This window comes from Brachyistius frenatus, unplaced genomic scaffold (assembly GCF_029030835.1).
Source record: "Brachyistius frenatus isolate BFR_SWC_R1_liver_20210118 unplaced genomic scaffold, ASM2903083v1 Contig_92, whole genome shotgun sequence".
NCBI lineage: Eukaryota > Metazoa > Chordata > Actinopteri > Embiotocidae > Brachyistius > Brachyistius frenatus.
Genome location: NW_027210691.1, coordinates 669710 through 691059, shown reverse-complemented (window position 1 = coordinate 691059; position 21350 = coordinate 669710). Strand labels below are relative to the sequence as shown.

The 21350-nt window shown below is 43.2% G+C and overlaps 1 protein-coding gene across 2 annotated transcripts in view; it reads right to left on the bottom strand.

Annotated features, from left to right (window-relative positions):
- The window catches only part of LOC138627879 (high mobility group nucleosome-binding domain-containing protein 5), a 31787-nt gene extending 10800 nt beyond the window's left edge, over positions 1-20987 (bottom strand). Inside the window, exon 1 of one of the 2 annotated variants that reach the window (XR_011311421.1) lies at positions 20616-20987. The gene's annotated coding sequence lies outside the window, so the exon portion shown is untranslated. The remainder of the gene's footprint in view (positions 1-20615) is intronic. The other variant, XM_069710516.1, reaches the window with a different exon arrangement.
- Between the last annotated feature and the right edge of the window lie 363 nt (positions 20988-21350).

Genomic DNA, 21350 nt, shown 5'->3' with positions numbered 1-21350 from the left:
TTATAAACAGTCTGTGAGTAACGCTCAGTGGGTGCAAAACTTGTGACCCGTCATCCCGAACAATTAATTCATCGCTTTATAGATTAAATGCCGACACGGCGGAGAAATGAAAATGAAACAAAAAAAAACTCGACGCAGCAGCTTCAAACAGATGTTACAGATGTTACACAAGCTGCACGTTCATCCGCACGAGACGGAGCCGCGACTCTTTGTTTCGCTTTCATTTTTTATTTCGGGGGATTTTTTTTTCTTTCTTGGCGGGTGATTACGTTGCAGCAGCAGAGGAGCGTTAAGCGTGTTGGATGGTGGATGTGAAGGCTGAAACCCCCGAGGTGTTGGAGCAGCATCAGACGAGAGGAGGACGACAAAATGGAGGGAGGGAGGGGAGGAAGACGAGAAGGAGGAGGAGGAGGAGGAGGAGGAGGAGGAGGAGGAGCGGTGCAGACATGGGCTGATTTTTTGAATCGTCTGTCTGGCTTTTCCTCCATCTCTTTTTTTTTGTTTGTTTTTGTTTCCACCTCCATCCGCCTGGTTTCACTTCGTTCTGTCTCCTCTCTCCTCCTCGTTGGTTCTTCCGTCTCCTCCTTTCACTTTCATTCACCTCCCTTCTGCCTCTCTGACTCATTCATTCAGTCGTTTCCCGCTCCGTCTCCTTCGCCTCCCTCCTCGGTGTGTTTCCTCCACCGTCCGTCTTGTCTTTATCTCCTCCTGTATGAGTGTGTGACCTTTACTACTAAATTCATCTTTTTCTTTTTGAATTATTACAACAACAAAAAAACCACCGAGCAGACGTTCCCCTTAACCTCATTGTAAAGTCAAATTTTAAAGGAGTTAAATCAAGGACGGTGCCGGCGTCATTGAGACCCGTCATAATCATCAGCTGCACTCCAGACATGCAGCAGCTGCTGCAGTTTTCTAAGGAAATTCACCTTTAACTAGTTAAACTTTTTTTTTTTTTAGCTGGTAGAGAGAATGAGTCATCATGTTTCATCCGTCCTCTGACACTCGGCGTGTCTTCTAATTGGACGGATATCTGTTGAATACTAAATTCTGTCTTTTGGCTCAAATGAAGCTGAATGTAATTTGAATGTAATTTGCAGATCTGTTGTTTTCGTCATTATTTCTACTTGTTTGACTTGTAAAATATTTTTCTTTATGAACTGTAACAAGCCTCCATCTGTTGTATCTTCGAACTGTCTTTAATCATAGTCGCTTCTTTATAGGGATTTATTTTTTTGTGGCATTTTGCCTTCATTAAACAGAAGCTAAGTGGACAGACAGGAAATGTGGGGAAAGAGAGGAGAGGAAGGACCAATCAGCAACCAGCGGTGATGTCATCGTTGGTTTGTGAACGTTATGTTCACAAACCAACATTCCCCACGTTTCCTGTCTGTTCGCTTAGCTCCTGTTTAATGAAGGCAAAATGCCACAAAAAAATAAATCCCTATAAAGAAGCGACCGTGATTAAAGACGGTTTGAAGCCTCCAGTTCAGATTCTGTCCGTCACCATTTTTGATAGTTCGGAGCGGTTTGGAGCAGGAAGTGACCATATTTGGATGAGCTGGGGGAGGAGCCAGCGGTGGATCTGACCGATCTGATCGGAAACCATGACGATACTACGTCCCGCCCACCGATAGCTGTAACCTGACTGCACCGCAGGCCTGTCAATCAAACAGACACGCCCCCAAAAACAGGTCTTCTTGAATCTTCTTTTCTAATGAATGAGGGATTATTTTCAGATGGACCTCCAGAAAACTAAGAAGAAGGAGTGACTTTAGCTAACAACACCGAGATAACTGATGGACACATTTTATTCACTTTGGATTTGATGAGAGAAGTTGAATGGGAGTCTATGGAGCCGGAGGCTTTTTGGAGCCGACTTCTAGTGGCACTCGCTGGTATTGCACTTCTGGATCGGAACCATTTTACAGACCTGAAGCTACGAACTCTTTTATATTCAGTCTGTCAGGTCGCACAAATCGTCTGAAAGGAAACTCTTTCGAAGTGTCCTATCAAACATTTAGAATCAGTAAATGTTCCTTCTTGTAAACACTCAGATAAGCAGCGATTGCTGTCTTCACATCGGGCTCTCACACGTGGACCATATTGTAAAGATTCAGAGAGATTTCTCCCTAAATAACGTGATGAACCTTCTTCTAATCTTCCTGAGCAGCTGCGAGTTAAATGAAGCGTGTTTCATTGCCGTTCAAGGGCAGACAAAATGATAATAAATCTTAATTTTCATGATCTAAATCTTCAACCTTGTGTTCTTACACACAATTAGAAAAAGGAGGAGGAAGCAGCCGGATGCTCTGAACTTGCAGCACACCTCGAATTAAAACAACAAGTCGGACACAAAAAACCGAGAGCACCGCAGTTAACCGGCTGCACAAACAGCTTAATACGTCGATGATGTCATCTTTCCAAAGTGCAGTACAGACCACGTCCGGCCTCTTTGTAGTTGTACGTGGGAACTCAACATGAGCACCACGAGCTGATTCACATCTTTAAAGTGGGGTCACATAATGTGAAGTTAATGTGCAACAGCAAATTCCCGTCCGAGTGTCTTCCAGCAATACCTAAAAGCACAAGTAATGAATTGAAATAAAAGTTAAGGTCAATGAAAGTCAGTAATGAGGATTTTATCATTTAAAATGACAGAATTTAACGTGCTCTCCCTCCATCTGCTAACGTAGGTTTGAAATCGCAGTGTCTTTTCTTTTCTGCAGGTGGCGGTGAGTGAACAGCTCCCCCTGCTGGAGAATCAGTCACCTGAGTGAGTTAACAGGCATCTGAATCGCGACCAAACTCTGTTTATATCAGAAAGTTTTAAAGTTTTGGAGGCAAACAGCATCTGATGCAGATAACTGTCATTACGTGACGGCCGTCGGCGGTTCTCGGCTGCGTTTTCCCAGCTGCAATGTGTTTTCACTCTCCGTGATGGAAATGTAATCCCTCAGGACGCCTGCTAATGCAGCTATAATGGGGGTCAATGGGGAGTCGGCAGTGTGGCCAATCACCGCTTCCCTCTTCACACTGCGATAATAGCCGTCCTCTTCACACCTTCCTGCTATCAACACCGACTCCGGAAAAAAAAAAACACACCCGACTGCTGCATTCACACACAAACTCGCAGCTTCGGCTTCCTCGCTGTTGTTTAACCGTTTTGTTCTTGCAGAAAGCTGAATCGTTACCGGAAAATGAAGGGGGAGGGGGGGGGGAGCCGCAGGACGTCGTTCCCGTTCGAACCCGAAACCAGTGACGCCGAGATGACGGTGAGTTTTACTTCTACTGCATTAAGATCCAGTCCGACCCTGTAAAACAGCTGCTCTCAGATCAGATGTGATTCTCTGCCGGTTTAGATTTCAAATCAGGAGGAAGTTACAACAAAGCATCTCCGCTGGGGATTTATGTTTGGAAAAAAAACCTACCAGGAATGTTTAATTGGAGCCTTCAAATCTGCAAATCAGTCCCATGAAATTACTGATTGACTCGGTTAATGTTTGGATCCGGCGGTTTTCGAAACCCTTCACCTGATTTCTCTCTGGTTTCACTGCAAACTAAGTTACTGCTGATTAAGTTAAGAAGCCGAATGTCGGACACACCAACAACTGCAAGTCACATTTCCCAACTTTTGCCAAGTTTACATCCATCGTTCTCGCTGCTTAACACAGCTGACCGTCTTTTAGTTTGACAACTAAGACAACCACGTCCATTTTCCCTGATTTGTGTCTTATCAGTCATCTCGTGGCCTTCGCTGCATCACGAGAACTCCAGAAAACTAATAAGAAGGAGTGACTTTAGCTAACAACACCGAGATAACTGATGGACACATTTTATTCACTTTGGATTTGATGAGAGAAGTTGAATGGGAGTCTATGGAGCCGGAGGCTTTTTGGAGCCGACCTCTAGTGGCACTCGCTGGTATTGCAGCTGAAGACACTTCTGGATCAGAACCATTTTACAGACCTGAAGCTACGAACTATTTTATATTCAGTCTGTGGTTTAAACGTAATGAAAGTGACGAAGTGACTGAAGAATTGTTTCTCCAGTTTGAAACAGACAAATGTTAAAACTAAGTTTATGAATCAAATTATAACAGTGAGTTTCTTATTTCAATCCAAACGAGCAGGGAGCAGTCAGGCTTTTTATTTGGGGGATATGTTGGTGTCAAGGTCATCCTCGTGCTTTAATTTAATTTGCGCAGAACTGATCCCAGAACAATATTGATTGAGGAGAAAAGTTCAATCAGAAATTATGACACAAAACTTATTTAAAATAAGTGTTTGTAGGGCGCTGGAGGATTTTAGTTTCCTGGATTTAAATTTTTTTTTTTTGCATACTGACGTGATAATGAAACCGAAAAAAGCCATTAATGTATGAAAATACCAGTGAAGGTGACATTTCAGGTGATATATGGAGTTATACTTTTGATATATGGAGCCCGGAGCAGCAGGAGTGTTCAGCGTTTTATAATAAAAAACCATCAGTCATGTTAAATGAAATCGGGCCTGCAGGAGAACAGCGGCGGTCCAAGTCAGAGCGCTCACACTTTAACGTTCCCCTCACCGAGTCACGATGATAAAGAGCTGAACGCCAGCTCGGCTGTGGGAATCGAACCGCTGACCTCTAAGATGAAGGCGAAGCGCAAACCGTGTCGGCAGCGAGTCGTATTCATTTGTAGTTTACGAAGCAGACGGTCTTTTAATCAGACACGCCGATCCTGGAAATCTGTTTCATGATGATGTGACACAATCAGAGGAAACCGATCAGTAAATCTGATCAACTTCTACCCAAAATCGATGGGACATAAATATTTTTAAAGACATTTAACTTTGCAGGTTTTATAGTTTTATTGATATCTGCAAAATTTATAAATCCGTGTTGGTTATTTAAAGTGACATTATCGTTGGTTTGTGAACGTTATGAATCCTCCAGTTCAGATTCTGTCCGTCACCATCTTTGTTAGTTCGGAGCAGTTTGGAGCAGGAAGTGACCATATTTGGACGAGCTGGGGGAGGAGCCAGCGGTGGATCTGATTGATCTGATCGGAAACCTGACGATACTACGTCCCGCCCACCGATAGCTGTAACCTGACTGCACCGCAGGCCTGTCAATCAAACAGACACGCCCCCAAAAACAGGTCTTCTTGAATCTTCTTTTCTAATGAATGAGGGATTATTTTCAGATGGACCTCCAGAAAACTAAGAAGAAGGAGTGACTTTAGCTAACAACACCGAGATAACTGATGGACACATTTTATTCACTTTGGATTTGATGACAGAAGTTGAATGGGAGTCTATTACAGAAGAATTTTTTTCCTACTTGGGTGTTGTGAGATCAAACACAACTGAAACTTTTTGTCTTTATAAAAACACACGGCTGTAGAGTTTGAAATAATCCAGTCTGTTTTGGTCGCACGTGATTGTAAGACATCCGATCTGCAAACATTTGAAGAGTTTATTTTACACACTCCGAATCAGAACCTCCTTTACGTTCACAGCTGCACACAAAAAAACCCTCAAAACTAAATCTATTTGAAAAATTCAGTCAGCCAAACCTGACCAAGTGATCCTCCACCTGCTGCAGCAGCCGCCTGCGTGATGATACGTTTCTGCACCGCTGCCTTAAAGCATCAACAACATTTCATTTCAGCTGCAGACTTTGGATTTTAACCCCCCAAAAAAAGACTGTAAACATGGGCGATGTCAGGAGTTCATTTTCTGTACACTCAACTCTCCCAAAAGTCTTTCCTTCACCAAAGGAAGATGTGAAGAGAAAACAGCGAGGTGAAGAATGGCTGCTTTGAATGGCTCCATTTACTTTTGTCTATCTTTGTTTGTCCCCTGCGGGCCACCGTACAGTCTGAGCGTGAGCCGGTCAGATCAAAGCTGAACAAAAGGGTTGTTTGGTTGATGATGTCACAGGAAGTTCACTGAAACACACGGTCAGATTTTACCAACAACAACAAAACAAAACAGCAGACTAGAAGGCGTCTTTTAGGAACTGATCTCGGCCGGTTGGTCAAGATGTCGATTTCATAACATGAGTTTTATTATTTTCATTTTCTAATTTTGTTGTTTTCTTTGTAATCTCTGTGTCGGGTGTTGAAAGGATTTCGTCATCTATTCAGTAAAAAAAACCAAAACGAGACGTTTGAGGACATCTCTTTGGGCTGCCGAGAGAATAAACTTTTTTGGACCTATCAAACAGGAAATCCTCACTTTTCTCACCAACTTTGATGACTTCACTTGATTTGATTGTACTTTTAAATTTTCTATATGAATTTCAGATCCATTATTCTACATTGAGAGGTTATTGTTTTTTGTACATTTGCATATGTGTATGTCTGTGCAGCCTTATTTATATGAAAGAAAAAGGATTTTGTGCCACAGTGAACCGAGCCAGGAGAGATTTTCACTCTTCTGCACATATTTGCAAAACTCTTAATTTCTGATTTTATCCAAACTGGGATGTAAAACGAGGGCGAGCCAGCCTCCGGCAGATAAACTGTTGTTGTTGTTGTTGTTGTTGTTGTTGTTGTGGGCCAGGTGTGTATTTCTGCAGCAGATTTCCCTCGGAGGGAACGTACAGGCCTTTCAGTGCAAAGGTGTTTAGCCCAGGTCTAATCCAGAGCTTGGAGAGCAACCAATTTAAAACTGGATTCAACCCACATCAGTGCGTCTCCATCGATAGCGCCAGCTGTTTGTCTCTCGGACTCGTTCGTTCTCACACGAGTGAGACGATAGTCTCGTTAATAAAATCCCACGAAACGAAGAAGCACATCGCCGTTCCCTTCGTTGCCATGACAACACACTCTTGTTTTGATTCGGCCCCACGGGCGCCGTCCTGCCGCTGAAATACTCACCGAGGATTAATGTAAAAAAACAGACAAATGAGAGTTACAACGGAGCTGACGGCCACCGAGAGTCGGAGTGTTTCAGAGACGGGTGAGAACAAAGATGTATTCTCGTGTTTTCTTGAGATTTATTGACGTATTAGAAAAACAGAAAAGTTACGGACTGGTCCTTTAAAATTATCCAGCAGAAACAATCGTACAGAAGCTTTTTTAAACCCGACATGTACAGAAGACGTTCTTTCTAAAGCCTATTTACCTATTTACTACCTAAGACGGGTTGAGTGGATGATTTCATACGATGTCACTGGTGTTTCTGGACGTTTTAGTTTTGTTTAGTTTTAAAGCTAGGCGCCCTCTAGTGTTCGTAGAAACAACGACGATCTTGTGACGCAATCCAGATGACGTCTGCATTGTGTCCTCGTTAGGAGGAATAGCGGGTTTGGGTGGATAGTTTCATATGAAGTACTGGTGTTTCAGGAGGCTTTTCTTAAAGCGTTTACCGTTGCCGTGACGACGGAGGTTGCATAACGAAAGAGGACTTATTAGGTCGTCGGACATTGTTGTTGTTGTTGTTCTCTGTGATTTTACTTTAAAACAAGTTGCTGTGTAGTTGCTGTTTTTGCATTACTGCAGATGAGACTTAACAGGGTGTGTGATCTGTTCTTTAATCCACAGTGGTAATGTGTTTTGTTGTTGTTGTTGTTGTTGTTGTTTTCATTTCTCCATATCTGCCTTACAGCCACTGGTCGTCTCCGCGGCTCTCCGGCTAGATTGAGTCGAATTGAAGTTCTTTTTTATTCTGATTTCTGCCCTCATTACCATGCAGACCTATATTTTCCAAAATACAATTCCCTAATTATCCCCGCTGTCGTAGTTTTTGTATCAGGAGCAGGGGTGGAGGAGGAGAGGGGGAGGGGTGGAGGAGGGTGGGGGAGGGGGGTTGTTCTGAAAAAGCTTTCATGTGCAACGCTGTTAGGGTCCATTTATTCTCAACCCTCCAAAAAAGAACCTGTGTGCTGCTTCAGAGGAGAAAACGGAGGCTTTGTAGTTTTATTAAAGAACTCTAGTTTGATCAAATGTTGACTGGATGGACAGCAGGTTGAAGCTTTATCATTTTCTGTGACTACATAAACAGATGGTAATCATGATCATTAAAGGGCCAATCATGTACGTTTTTGGCCTCTAAAAGTTACAGGTAAGCACCACGAAGTTTGACCGGTTTGTGTCTCCTAGTAAAACGGTGTCAAGAGACACAAGAAAGTCAAATCATGACGTTGTTAGTCCTCTGATTTCTCCTCTAGAGCCACCAGCATGTCAAAGTTTTCACGTTTCGTGAAATATTTGTAGTTTCCAGACGATGTGTCTGACTCACTACTGACTTGTGACTTTTTAATCAGGTAAAAAAAAAAGTGTTGTTTTTTTTGCTTCATGACCTACAAGGCTAACAACTTTTCCATCATCCTCTGTTGAACTTTGTGTGAATCATAAACGGGATAAAAGAGTTCGTAGCTTCCAGCTCTGAAAAACGAGGCCGAAGCAGAAGTGTCTTCAGCTGCAATACCAGCGAGTGCCACTAGAGGTCGGCTCCAAAAAGCCTCCGGCTCCATAGACTCCCATTCAACTTCTCTCATCAAATCCAAAGTGAATAAAATGTGTCCATCAGTTCTCTCGGTGTTGTTAGCTAAAGTCACTCCTTCTTCTTAGTTTTCTGGAGGTCCATCTGAAAATAATCCCTCATTCATTAGAAAAGAAGATTCAAGAAGACCTGGTTTTGGGGGCGTGTCTGTTTGATTGACAGGCCTGTGGTGCAGTCAGGTTACAGCTATCGGTGGGCGGGACGTAGTATCGTCAGGTTTCCAATCAGATCGGTCAGATCCACCGCTGGCTCCTCCCCCAGCTCGTCCAAATATGGTCACTTCCTGCTCCAAACCACTCCGAACTAGCAAAGATGGTGACGGACAGAATCTGAACTGGAGGATTCATAACGTTCACAAACCAACGATGACATCACTGATGGTTGCTGATTGGTGGAGGGAGAGCACATTAAATTGTCATTTTAAATGATAAAATCCTCATTGCTGTCTTTCACTGACCTTAACTTTTAGTTCAAGTCATTACTTGTGCTTTCACGTATTACTGGAAGACACTCGGGACGGGAATTTTCTGTTGCACATTAACTTCACATTATGTAACTCCACTTTAAAGATATGAATCAGCTTGTGGAGCCCATGTTGAGTTCACACGTGCAAAAAACATTGTAAATATTATATCTCTGCCCCCGATGCCGTCTGAGACGACCAAGCCCGGTCCACACGAGGCTGACGGTAAACACCGAATTAAAAAATCCAGCTCTGCGTTTGAGAGGAGACTTTGTTTTATTTAAATCACGCATTTTGCCTTTAAACCGCTGGCAGACCTGCAGGATGATGTAACAGCACGGAAACTGTCCGTCAGCCGGAACACGCACACCTCCTCCTCCTCCGCCTCCTCCTCCACCTCCCTCCCCGAGCAGATACCCAAAAAAACCTGCAGGGCGCCGCTGTCTGGCTCTGCAGCTGAACTTCACCTCTGACCTCTGACCTCTGACCCCACCGAGTGCAGGGTCACAAGGAAACAAGATTTCCCAGCAGGGAGTAATAAAGTTTCCGATATACATAACACTTGATTTAAGCCTGTTAAACTCACCAGAGGGATCAGGAGACGCTTCAGGAAGATAAACAAACAAACTCAGGAGTATAAACAAACACAACCTCAGGAAGATAAACAAACAACCTCAGGAAGATAAACAAACACACAACCTCATGAAGATAAACAAACACAACCTCAGGAAGATAAACAAACAACCTCAGGAAGATAAACAAACAACCTCAGGAGTATAAACAAACAACCTCAGGAAGATAAACAAACACACAACCTCAGGAAGGTAAACAAACAACCTCAGGAAGATAAACAAACACACAACCTCAGGAAGGTAAACAAACAACCTCAGGAAGGTAAACAAACACACAACCTCAAGAAGATAAACAAACACAACCTCAGGAAGATAAACAAACACAACCTCAGGAAGATAAACAAACACAACCTCAGGAAGAAAAACAAACACACAACCTCAGGAAGATAAACAAACACAACCTCAGGAAGATAAACAAACATGCAACCTCAAGAAGATAAACAAACACACAACCTCAGGAAGATAAACAAACAAACAAACAACCTCAGGAAGATAAACAAACATGCAACCTCAGGAAGATAAACAAACACACAACCTCAGGAAGATAAACAAACAACCTCAGGAAGATAAACAAACACATAACCTCAGGAAGATAAACAAACACACAACCTCAGGAAGATAAACAAACAACCTCAGGAAGATAAACAAACACATAACCTCAGGAAGATAAACAAACACACAACCTTAGGAAGATAAACAAACAAACAACCTCAGGAAGATAAACAAACACAACCTGAGCAACACAACAAACACACAACCTCAGGAAGATAAACACAACCTCAGGAAGATAAACAAACACAACCTCAGGAAGAAAAACAAACACACCTCAGGAAGATAAACAAACACACAACCAGTTGTTTGTTGGACATCTGATTCATGCTTTTTCTCCCGACGGGAGATTGAAGAACCGAAGAAAAATGATTTCTCTTCAGTTTCAACAGGTTCGATTCATTCTAATTCATCTTTTACATGAACCGCTAAAACGTTTTCCTGTCGAAAAAAAAAAATCATCAGATCTATTTTCACTGAATTTACTTTAAAAAGAAAACTCAGTGGAAGATTTAAGTAAAGAACAAGAGTACGTTGACTTTCTCTCGTGCAGCAGGTTTCATTCATTCAACAGGTGGACGGACTAAAATTAGGACTTTGGAGATACTGAAGTAACAAGCAAAAATGTTCATGGAGGAACTTCACGTCCCGACATTAAACACTCTCCACGGTCATCGTAGCACAGAATACTAAACAGCTCCTTTTATAATTTATTTGATTTGCGCCTGACAGATCACGTTTTAAGACGTTTAAATATCACTGTGTGAAATATGACAAGAGGACGTGAACTTGACCCTCAGCAGCCGGTGGAGGAGTGGAAGTATTTTCATCAGGACCGTCGTCACACTGAACTCTGTCTTTAGTTTTCTCTCAGCGGCAGCGACTCCTCGTTTACTCAATTTTATTTTACAATTTAGAGGGAAACAAAGAAAAATATATTTCTTGCACACTCATGAATCTGCAGCACATTTTTATCAACCAGAATATAAGTCGACGTGCAGGTGCAGAAGTCTTCCACTTTAAATTTAACCATCAGTGATGTCATCAACCATCAGTGATGTCATCGTTAGTTTGTGAACGTTATGAATCCTCCAGTTCAGATTCTGTCCGTCACCATCTTTGTTAGTTCGGAGCGGTTTGGAGCAGGAAGTGACCATATTTGGATGAGCTGGGGGAGGAGCCAGCGGTGGATCTGACCGATCTGATCGGAAACCTGACGATACTACGTCCCGCCCACCGACAGCTGTAACCTGACTGCACCACAGGCCTGTCAATCAAACAGACACGCCCCCAAAAACAGGTCTTCTTGAATCTTCTTTTCTAATGAATGAGGGATTATTTTCAGATGGACCTCCAGAAAACTAAGAAGAAGGAGTGACTTTAGCTAACAACACCGAGATAACTGATGGACACATTTTATTCACTTTGGATTTGATGAGAGAAGTTGAATGGGAGTCTATGGAGCCGGAGGCTTTTTGGAGCCGACCTCTAGTGGCACTCGCTGGTATTTCAGATTAAGGCACTTCTGCATCGGCCTCATTGTTCAGAGCCGGAAGCTACGAACTCTTTTATATCCAGTCTGTGATTCACACAAAGTGCAGCAGAGGATGATGGGAAAGTCGTTAGTCTTGCAGGTCATGAAGCAAAAAAAAAATGTTTTGACCTGATTAAAAAGTCAGTTGACTTTATGAGACGAGTTGAATGGGAGCCTATGGAGCTGTGCCAACACAAGACGCACCCGAGAGAGGATTTATTTCCCTGTGAAGCAGTTTATAGTTTTTTATCAGTTAACATAGAGACAACAGCGTTCATCCAGTGAAGAGCGCGGACAGTATTAAAGATTAATTTATGTTCCCTGTAACATTCGGACTTCACTTTCAGTATGAGTAACGGGTTTACATTTTAACCAACAAACTATAGTGAAGGTTGCAGCAAAGGAGAAGTTATTACATTTACAACCAACTGCATGAAGTGTCAGAAGTCAACACACGGCAGGCCGGAGTCAGAAAACTAAAAAAAACCTCCCGCTAAACTTGAAAATCAAACAGGTCGTGAAAGCAGGAGTTTATCTCCGTCAAATTTATGACATCTTTTCTCCCCCGAGTCTGCGCTGCAGCTGCAGAGGATGAAACCATCGCTGTGTGTGGAAATTAAATCATATTCTTCCCAATGTACACACAGAGTGCCTCGGGAATTAGATTTACTGTGACTGATGGGTTTGAGATGAAGATCTGATGCCAGTTGTGTGGAAGTATATCAAAAGTAAAATCTGATGAATGTTATTCTTTTGACCCGACAACACACAAATCAATCAGAAAAACAGTCTTTATTTAAGTCTGTGACAGTTTTTTACTTTATTTTTACTTGATAAACGACAACAAATGATTCATAAATATCCATTTTGGGTGGCTCGTTATCGTGCAGATCATCTAATGTCTACCGTTGGTCCTGCTTCTACTCGACTCCACTCACTTCTGGTACTGGATTGTATTTTCCCACAGCGGATAGTACACTGCCCTCATCGTTGCTATAGCGACGTCATCTCAAACAGTGGAGGATATTATGGACTGTTCTTGATTCTAAGTTCGTGGCTGTTTGTCAAGTCGTTTGACCGTGAGGTTGCCGTGGATCTCGTAGTTCGGGGAGTTTAAAAACAAATATGGCTGCCGAGGGTCGCTCGGCAGTGATCGTTAGTGGCAACGTTTGGCGTGTTGGCTCGGCTCGCTTTAAACCCTCGATGAAGGTGATACTGAAAATAGTTATTGTTGAATATTCAAAGAAAATCAAATAGTTCAGAGTGAATTTCGAAATAGTAGTTTTGCTTGAAAGCTAACCGGCAGTAAAAATAACACGCGTGAACGAACCACTGAACCCGACGACCCGTTTAGGAAATGACCGGATTTAATTTCATCGTGCTTTATCTGAACTGTAAAGCGTTTCTTTATCAGTCCTGCTTCAAGCTGAAGGGAGAGCTTGTGGTTTTAATTAAATGTAGAGGCGACTAAAAAATAAAACCAACTCAAGGTCAAACGGCCACCGATTGTTAAAGCAGGAAAAATAAATCCAAGTGTTCAAAAAACGCGCCACAATTGTGTACGCTCAACCCGCTGCCAATCCACCCTTCAAAATAAAAGCATTAACAATCACGAACTAAAATAATTAAACTATTATTGGAGTCAAACAAATTCCGCCATTTATTCTTCAAACAAAACAACAAAATAAATCAAATTAGATACTGAACCTGGTCAAAGTGCTGTGAGTTGCCAAAACAAAGCTAAAAAACCTGTTTCATTAGTTAATAATTTGTAGGGTAAATGTTAACATTTTGCACCTGCACATAATTACCAAAAGTTTCCTCATTGGGTATTTTTAAAACTGAAATTCAGGCGCTTTTCTGTTTTCTTTTGGAATTTTTTTTATTTTTCCATCTTTTTATCCAACAAAAATCAGTTTAAATGCTCTTAAACCTGAGAAACGCTGCAAAAACTCCCCTCTAAAGAAACAGTCCAGTCATCCAGATGTCCACAATATTTATTTATTACGTATATATTTGTTTCTTAGCTGTATATATGTCTATTTATGTTTTATATGTCTATTTATGTCTGTCTGTTTTTATTTTTTTGCATCCTGAGAGAGAAGCTACAACCGGAGTCAAATTCCTCGTATGTGTGAACACACCTGTCCAATGAAGCTGATTCTGATTCTGACAAATGAATTCAAATATTCTCGCATTTTTTTAGCCAGCAGTTTTCTACCTGTGTTTTTTACACATAATCGGGATTACAGTAAAAAAAAAAATAACTGAGCGTCAGTGTTTCCTGGACTCGTCCAGAGTTCAAACTCTCCTCTTGTTCCGACCAATCACCCAGCAGCTCATCCACCTCCATCACACCACAGCCCCCCCACCAAAGTTTAAAGGGACATTCTGCCTCTTCCTTTCTTGTCCTCCCTGTCCATAGTGGCATCATTATAAGAGCCTATTATGGCGTTACAGAAGGCCGACTCACAGACTAAATGCCTTGTTTCTGTCCGCCATGGGAGCCCTCTATAGAGCCGCAAACTCCCTCCTTCAACAGAGAGGCCCCTTCATCCTGCTGCCCTCCTCCTCCTCCTCCATGTCCTCCTCCTCCTCCTCCTCTCATCCTCCTCGCTCTCTTCTCCCTCAGACACAGACAAGCCTTTATCTGCCCATCATGTGCTCGCTCTCTCGCTTTCTCTTTATTTTTTTTATTTTTTTTTATGCAGCCTGACCCTGTTTTCCACAGCGAACAGGCATGTTGGTTAGGATTTGGGGGGGGAACACACACACACACACACACACACACACACACACACACACACACACACACACACACACACACACACACACACACACACACACACACACACACACACACACACACACACAGTGAAGAAAAAAAAAAAAAAAGGCTGATTTGGAAAGCCAGCTAAATATTTTATCCATGGCAACGCTATCTGTCTGTGTAGCTTAATACCGATTTGATGTTATCTCTTAAGTCTTTCCAGCAGAGGGTTTTTGGTTTTTTTCCTCCCATATTTTATTTTCTGGTCAAATAATCTCTTCATATCCGCTCTGCAGCATCTAAACTCGTCGTCTCGAGCCGTCTGAAAAGGTAGACGGACAAAAGAACAAAATGAACCGCAGAGAGGTGCAGCTGTTAACTGCCGGTTAATCTGTTGATCATTATTTCTCTATTCACCGTTTGTTCTCAAGGTGACATCTTCAAATCACTTTTTTGTGTTTTTGGGGGAGAGAAGAGATGCACGGAAACACAAACCTCAGACTAAAAGTCAAGACGATTAGTCGAATCACGTCCGAGAGATGCAAATGATTCAGGTTTATGGGCTCAAATTCACGCAAGCCAATAAACGTTTTAGCTCTTCTATCAATCAGCCTGAAGCCGAGACATCAAAGGTCTGAAATATGTCTGTTGAATTTGCAGGGAGATGTTCTCTAAATGTCTGTTTTACATCCCCCAGTAGTTTCAGACTGATGCAGGAGCGTTGAGGTGCATTGATGCTGCAGAAAAAGCGACCGACCACAAAAAAAACAACCCTGTTCTGAAGTCACCGCAGGATGTTACGGATATTTTAAGGGCTCATTGTTTAAAGCGTAACGACGAACGTACACACAGATTAATAAGATTAAAAATATCATGATTTCAGGGAGAAATGTTGTTATTGTAAAACAATCAATCTGCACTCGAGCAGAGAGAAGACTTCTTTCTACTACTTGGAAAATCCACCGGTTTTAAGAGTAATCCACCAAAGTCTAAATCACAGACTGTTTCTAAGAGTTCGTAGCTTCAGGTCTGTAAAATGGTTCTGATCCAGAAGTGTCTTCAGCTGCAATACCAGCGAGTGCCACTAGAGGTCGGCTCCAAAAAGCCTCCGGCTCCATAGACTCCCATTCAACTTCTCTCATCAAATCCAAAGTGAATAAAATGTGTCCATCAGTTATCTCGGTGTTGTTAGCTAAAGTCACTCCTTCTTCTTAGTTTTCTGGAGGTCCATCTGAAAATAATCCCTCATTCATTAGAAAAGAAGATTCAAGAAGACCTGTTTTTGGGGGCGTGTCTGTTTGATTGACAGGCCTGTGGTGCAGTCAGGTTACAGCTATCGGTGGGCGGGACGTAGTATCGTCAGGTTTCTGATCAAATTGGTCAGATCCACCGCTGGCTCCTCCCCCAGCTCGTCCAAATATGGTCACTTCCTGCTCCAAACCGCTCCGAACTAACAAAGATGGTGACGGACAGAATCTGAACTGGAGGATTCCTAACGTTCACAAACCAACGATGACATCACTGATGGTTGATGACATCACTGATGGTTGATGACATCACTGATGGTTGCTGATTGGTGCAAACACTCCTGGCTCTTAAATGGATGGTGACACTCTGGTTTATTTCACATTACGCCCCCAAAAACACGTCTAATTAAGACAGGAAGTACTTTGTGCTCAGATTCTTCACCGTGAAACTTGAAAAAGTATTTTAACCGAGTGCACTTTGATTGCTTTTGTTTTTAGTATATTTTCTGTCAAATTAAGTTATAAAAGACGAATAAAAAAATACGTTTCCGTGCAACATACCCTGACGAACCTGACATGTGAATGAAGTCAACGGTTTCAGAAGCCACATGTGACGGGAGACGCGACGCACATTACTTGAACAAGTTCCTCCATGTCCTTTTGTTCGGCGGGCGGACGCCATGTTGGCCGTCCGTAACAAACCGTCCTGGCTTCACGTGGCCGAACGCCTCGTCCTCCTTCTGAAGTGCAACGTTTTCTCCTGGATCTCTATTTCCATCCTCCGTCTTAACCTCCATATTCATCCTCCTTTCCTTCCACTTGTCTGATCGTCCTTTAAACGTCGACCTCCTTCACCCCTCAAGTCTCCTCTCCAACTTCCTCACCTCTTTCGTTCCTTCACTTCCTCCATTTTTTCTCTTTTTCAAATAAAACCCAAACATCTTCTTTTCATTTTGTCTCCTTTCCACCTCTTCTTCTCTTCTCTTTCACAACTTGTCTCCTTCGTCTCTCTCGTCTTGTTTTGTCTCTTTAATTTGTCCTGCCACCCTCCTGTGTTTGTTTTTAAGCCCTCCTGTCACATCCTGTGATCCTCATCGTTCCTCCTGTCTTGTCTTATTTTATCTTACTTCCTTCTATCGTTTCTTATTTTCTCATGTTGTCCCTTTTGTGTTGAGACCTTTTAACTGACCAGGTTTTTTTCTGCACTTCCTGTGATGAAGACATCACGTTGGTATCGAGCCCAAACAATTAAATACGTCGTACTTCACGTTGGGTATCTGGCAAAACAGAAAGTTTCTGTTTGGGGTCAAAGAGGTCAAACTTCCTGCAGAGCTCTTCTGTAAAACGGCCAGCTGGGGGAGCTCATGAGCGCTTTTGGTTGCTACCTCATGGAAATAGCGACAAAGCGCCAAGCGCCTCTTTTTGAAGCTTATTTTCAACTTTATGACGGATTATTTTCAAAGTGACCTCCAGAAAACGAATAAGAAGGAGCACCTTTAGTTCAAAGCACCAAGATAACTCGTAGAAATGTTTTTTATTGACTTCTAATTTCATGACGTAAATTGAATGGGAGTCTATGGAGGCCTTTTTTTGGAGCTGACCTCTAGTGGCACTCGGTGGTATTGCAGCTTAAGACACATCTGCATCTGCCTCGTCTACTTTCATATACAGTCAAAGGTTTTACCCAAAGTTGAATATTTTTCACCTCTGGACACCAGAATAAAGGCCGAGCGCCTCCTCGCGCTGCCGGTGTTTCAAAAAGAAAAAGAATGTGGCGCTGACATTGAAAACAAACATTTAAAGGCTCCTCTTCCAGATACTCTTTCATTTCATTCACTTTTATAGAGGAAGTAGACATTGATACTGATTAAAATTTCACCTGCAATCAGTGAAATATCTTTTATTGTCGTGGATTAATTTGTTAAAAGTTGCTCCATCCTGATCGACTACAAACTACTTTCTAGAGAAACTGGTTAACATTCATACGGTGTCGCTAAAGGATGTAAACATTTGATAAATGGTCTGTAATGCACGACTGGAACTCCTCAGCTGTAAACAGGGAGGCTCAGCTGTTTTAATATCAAGTATGTCTTCATAGGATGAGTTATAATTGTTAAAATGACCTTATAACTCCATTATAATGTGTTTTAAGCCATTTATTAAATGTGATATCGTGTCTGAATGCTAATACCTCACATTCTTCACTTTTCCCTCGTTTCTCTCCTCCTCTCCCACTCTGCTCCCTGTCCTCCATCTTACTTCACCTCCTCCACTCAATTCATCTCCTCCCGCTTTTTTTTTTTATCCCCCCACCCCCCTTTAAACATCCTCCTCTTCCTCCCTCCTTCTCCTCTCATCTCTCTCCTCCTTCTCTTCCCGCTATTGTTATGCTAAAAAAAAAAAAAAAAAAAAAAAAAAAAAAGCTGCTGCTGCTTGTGAGCGCGACACACACACACACACACACACACACACACACACACACACACACACACACACACACACACAGTCGGACACGCGCGCGCGCACACAGAGGTTTTTGTTGTTGTTGTTGTTGTTTTTTAATGGAGGGGAGGAGAGCGCTCGAGATCTTCCTCTTACTTTATTTATTTTTTATCCATCAAAGCTTTGGCATCGAGCGCGCGCAGTGTAAATAGAACATAAGTCTAATGAGAAGGAGGGAGGCGCGCGCACGAGGCTGAGAGAGGGGAGGAGGAGGAGGAGGAGGAGGGGGGAGCTCGTCAGCCGTCCAGGCGCGCGCATGCTCGAGACAGCAGGTGCCCGAGCCCCCGTTTCAAGAAAAAAAAAAAAATAATAATTTGCATTGCTAATGAGCAGCTCGCAGCCTCCTCCCCCTCCATTTTGGGGGGCAAAAGAAAAAAAAACGCTTCTAATATGGCGACATGTTTTTATTGGCGTGCTCCTTCTCCCATCTTTAGAAACACGCAAAAACAAAAACACGGTAAAATATTTAAAAAAACATTCTTCTTTTTTCTTTTTTTTTTTACAACTTCCGCAGGAACACAATAATAAAAAAATTAAAAAAATCCGTGCTGAAATACGATAAAAAAAAAAATATGACAGGAGAAATAAAAACATGAAACGTGAAGAAGGTCGGTGGACTTTACTGTTGACTGAACCATGGAGACAGAAACACCAGATATCAACTTTACATGAGGGGGTTCATCTGAATTAATGGGTCCATATAACACCCCCCCCCCCCATCATAAAATTTACACACAGGGAACAATAGACTGAGCATGACGCCACGGGGAGACACGTCACACACACACACACACGTTGCATGCTCATCCCGAAGACCGTTTAATGATCAATTAATCCGTCAATCGAGGGGGGAGGAGGGGGGGGGGGTAATAGTGGTAATAACCGGTGATAAAAGAGCAGCGAAGGCAGAGAGGGAAGTTCATGGAAGGACCTCGACATCAACAACAACAACAACAACAACAGTGAGAGGAGCTCACACTGAAGTCTGAAATCCTCATTGAGCAAAACAAGTGAAGCGCCAAATTCCCAACAAGCAGCACCCTTGTCTATTGTGGTGGTGGTGGAGGAGGTGTAGGGGGGGGGCTGGCATACTCCTCCCTGTAAAACCTCCAGCAGCCTCCTTACAGGAGATATCAGGGTAGGCTGCTGTAATAACACTAAAATGGACGAGAAATAATAACAAATAGGTGCATAATAATACTGATAATAATAATAATAATAATAATAATAATAATCGGACCGTCCAATAAATCCTTTTGTACCCTGCTGACCTCGTTTACATCTCAGTGTGATTATGATGTGATCCTGTCTGTCTGTCGCCATGTGCGTTTTTTTTTGTCCACGCGCTTCATCGAAAATGGCTGAGGCCCCCCCCCCCCCCATCCCCGCCCCCTTTTAAAGTCTAACATGTCTTTTATTTCTGCGCGCGCATTGTATAATATTCTCGGTTTTATTTGCAATGTTGTTGTTTTTTTGTGGTGCAGCGCGCGCGTAAACAAACTTCATTTTTTAGGTTATTATTCTCCACACTGCTGCACGCGCGCGCTGAAAACACACACACACGCACACGCATGCAGAAGCGCGCGCATGAACAGATGACAGACACACATGTCAGATTAAACCGCCTCCTCCAGAGAGCCAACAAACGGCCCCTCGAGCTCAATATGGAATAAAAAGCAGCTGCAGGAAAATTATAAGACATGAAATAAAACGTGTCCTCGAGCTCCCTGCTGAGCTCCACGTGAACATCACAGCCTTTTTATACTGTCGATATTCGCGTATGTTGCTTCATCAGCGGCGGATCCGCTCCGACCGGACACCGAGCCGACCGGACACCGAGCCGACCGGGATCGACCCGAGGTGCCTCATCACTCACTCACCGCATATCTACCGGTTGTTGTTGGTTTTTTTGTTTTTGTTTTTATTTTAAATGTGCTCCCAGAAGGCACCGTATCGACACTGGGGGCTTTTTTTTTTTTTTTTTTTTTAAGGGGGTGGGGGGGCACACGGGCGCGCAGCAACGCCAAACAACAGCCCGGCTCATTGTCCCCCTCCGCCGCCACCACCACTCACCGGAGACCCTCCAACCGCGACGGAATAAAAGAAACACACAAGACACCCTCTCTCTCTTGCATGAGGACCCCCCCCCACCCCCCACCCCCCACCTAAAGTCAGTGCACCAGCTCCCAGCTACTCCTTACTACCAGGTTCATTTCTCCGTTAACGGATAATTACGCGCCGGCTAATCGCCATTAATCGCGTTCTTCGCGACCTGTAGCCTCCAAGTAAAACAACCAAACCAGTTTGTAACACATGCAGGAAAAAATTTGAAGGAAAAAAAAAAAGGGGGGGGCAGAGCTGCATGCAAACATCGGGGTGATGATGGGAGCAGAGAATAGAGGAAATAAAGGAGCCAAACAAACCTCTTTTTCGTGCGCGTAAATCCGTTTTTCCAAGCGCGTGGAGAGAAAGGTAATAAGCTTGTTGTGTTGGACGGGAAAAGACGCTGCCGGGGCTAAATCCTACCAGCCATCCTCTCTCTCTCTCTCTCTCTCTCTGTCTCTCTGTCTCTCTGTCTGTCTCTGTCTCGCGCTCACCGTCTCTCTCTCTCTCTCTCTCTCTCTCTCCTCCGCGCTCCCTCGTGCGTCTTGTGTCTCTCAATCCCTCTCTCTCTCCCTCTCTCTCTCTCCCTCTCTCTCTCTCTCGCTCAGCCAATTGTGGGAGATGGAATTGGCGCGAGGGGTCGTGGGCACGTTAGCAGGTCCCACACACACGCACGCGCACACACGCACACACACGCAGATGAATTAACGCACGGATCCGGACGGCCTCTACCTCACCCCCCCCCCTATGGTTGCCCCTAGCAACCATGAAGACCACGAAGAGCCCTGCCCCTCTTCCACCTCCCCTCCCCCCCCTCTGCCCCCCCCCCCCCATTTAAGAGGGTTTTTAGAGGAAAATTTATGATCTTGTCTCCAGGGTTAATTTTTTTTTCCTCGCGGCCGCTGAGGACAGAGAGTTGTGCGCGTGCGAACTTTTCCTTTAAAATAAGAAACATAAATAAATAAATTAATAAATAAATAAATAGGCCCGTGAATCGGAGCGAAAGTTGAGTGAGAGACAAAGACGCGCAGAAGGAGGGAGAGAGTCTGCGCGCC